Genomic DNA, 3,038 nt, shown 5'->3' with positions numbered 1-3,038 from the left:
CACACTAAACAGGACAAAACAATGAACACACCATCAACGTTTGCAATATTGTGACACAAAACATCCATTATATTGGCATTATACTAATATTAACGATAACAACAAGGTACGTGACATCATGAGGTGACATCACGTTCTGAGGGAGAATCAAGGTGTGTGTATGTTGTGTGTCGAAAGTTTCCAACACATTTCACTCTTGAAGACAGTCAAATATAGATCTCAGATATCAATGTATCGGCTTTGACCCAGAATATGTGTTGAGTTGAGTAATCTGTGATTGTATTCTGGATAATGTAGCCTAGGCTATTGAAGCCCTGTATAGAATCAGGGCAATGAACACTATTGTGAGTGTAGATTTGTCATATAATACATAATGTAAAATAGAGGTCGACCGATTAATCTGAATGGCCGATTTAATTAGGGCCGATTTCAAGTTTTCATAACAATCGGAAATCGGTATTTTTGAACGCCGATTTTGCCGTTTTTTATTTTTATTTAATATATTTTTTTTTACACCTTTATTTAACTAGGCAAGTCAGTTAAGAACACATTCTTATTTTCAATGACGGCCTAGGAACGGTGGGTTAACTGCCTTGTTCAGGGGCAGAACGACAGATTTTTACCTTGTCAGCTCAGGGATTCAATCTTGCAACCTTACGGTTAACTAGTCCAACGCTCTAACCACCTGCCTCACGAGGAGCCTGCCTGTTACACGAATGCAGTAAGAAGCCAAGGTAAGTTCCTAGCTAGCATTAAACTTATCTTATAAAAAACAATCAATCAATCAATCAATCATAATCACTAGTTATAACTACACATGGTTGATGATATTACTCATGATATTACTCATTACTCATGTTAAAAGGAACCACCAGCTTTCATATGTTCTCATGTTCTGAGCAAGGAACTTAAACATTAGCTTTCTTACATGGCACATATTGCACTTTTACTTTCTTCTCCAACACTTTGTTTTTGCATTATTTAAACCAAATTGAACATGTTTCATTATTTATTTGAGGCTAAATTGATTTTATTGATGTATTATATTAAGTTAAAATAAGTGTTCATTCAGTATTGTTGTAATTGTCATTATTACAAATAAATAAATAAAAAAAATCGTCCGATTAATCGGTATCGGCTTTTTTGGTTCTCCAATAATCGGTATCGGCGTTGAAAAATCATAATCGGTCGACCTCTAATGTAAAACAGTACTTTGTATAATGCTAATCATAATGTAATAATGTGATTCCTAATATGAAAGATAGGCCTAATTTCAATGTAATCTGATTTATCTTAATTAAGTCTAAACAGTGTATTTCATTAGTATTTAATATTCCAAAATACCATAAAGATCAATGTATCAAAATAAACTACAAAGTACTTGTATTTTGTCATGTATTTAATTAAAATACATGTATTTTGTATTTTAGAATACAAAAATACATGTTCAAATAGCCAGCCTAACAACAACAACGATCTCAGTAACAGATTACATAAATGTTGACAGTGACTGTGATATGTTGTTGTTTATCTATCTTAGTTGAATACTCTGACTGTAAGTCACGCTGGATAAGTGTCTGCTAAATGATCAAAATGTAAATATATATGTGAAAATAAACATTCCTAAATGAACTGCAAAGCACACTGGGTATTATTATTGGCCTTGTTTCAGGGCGAAGTTTATTAGAATAATACTACGCATGCTTTGCAATCATATACTTTTTATTTTGTTAATTTAGCAGACGCTCTTATCACACCATAGTGCCTTCAGAACTCTGATACCAATGCAGAGTGAAAGTACAAATCACAGCTCTCGAAAGTATCTTGTTACAAAATACACTAGAGTGTAGTTCAGCCTAATGTATTTCAAATGACAAGATACTCAGAAGTAATTGAAATACATATTTCAAATACTTGCAACAGAAATACTGCCCATCTCTGCTCAAGGGGCGCCACAACCGGTACGCGAACCCTGGTCCAGCTACTGTCAAACCAACACCTAGCCACCTAAATGCGTGATTCGGACCTCTTGGCCTAACAATTAAGGTGTTGGCTAGACAGTTGCTGGAACAAGGTTCGATTTCTGGTCGGGGATAATCCCCGAATTCACTATTATTAAAAATGCTGATCCAATGTTGGATTTATGTATTTGACAAAACAAAGTTAGATTTTTTTTCACTGTCTATATACAATGAATTTATTCATCAGATTCACAGTAAACTAGTCATGAACTATTGGTCCAATTTTTATCCTCTCCTTAATCAACCTTTAGCCTAATTCTGAATGCAAGGTGCACATACCTTGCTCCCCCTCCGAGTCCCCCTCCGTAGCCCCCACCACCTCCACCACCTCCCCCCATGGACGTTTTGGAGAAAGTTTGTGAATAGGTGATTCCGTCTGCATATTCCTGTTGATAGCCGTTTCCACCAACGACGAACTGAGTGCCGCTTGTCAGGTCTGGTCGAGAATTAGTCCTCCGACTCATTGTCGGAAGTCTATTTTGAGAGCCGTACATACTAATTTCAAGTACAGTTTCTGATTTACAATTTTGTTAAAAAAGGTAAATGGTCTTGAAAGAAGTGTAGTCCTAAACATCGGAGGAGTTCGTCCCTACGCCCACCCTCTCCGACGGCTCCTGTCGCGCAGATATTGTAGTTACTACTGTGAGAACACCGAGGAGTGTCGTTTTTGGACAGACCACTCCTAGCGCCACAGTGTCTCAAATGAAGACAGACAGTAGGCTGATGTAACGCCCCTTTGTTAATTATATTTGGGGGTAACTTTTTCTGCTGGGAATAGGACGGAGAGCTGTGCAAAGAATTTGTCACGCTTTTCACAAGCAAGATTCTTGAGGTCGGGAAGGTCGAATGAGTATAATAATATTGTCTGTTTTTTGCAAACTAAATGCTCAAATGGACAAGTGATTATCATACAATGAATTCGTTGGTACAATTATATTTTCTGTCTGCAACATTAAAAAAACAAAATACTATAATATGGGAATTGGTTTTATTAGGTTGAAAAAAATAGATTTAGAC

This window comes from Salvelinus alpinus, chromosome 30, assembly GCF_045679555.1.
Source record: "Salvelinus alpinus chromosome 30, SLU_Salpinus.1, whole genome shotgun sequence".
Taxonomy (NCBI): domain Eukaryota; kingdom Metazoa; phylum Chordata; class Actinopteri; order Salmoniformes; family Salmonidae; genus Salvelinus; species Salvelinus alpinus.
The sequence above is the reverse complement of the archived record's forward strand: the minus strand, read 5'-3'. Positions refer to the sequence as shown.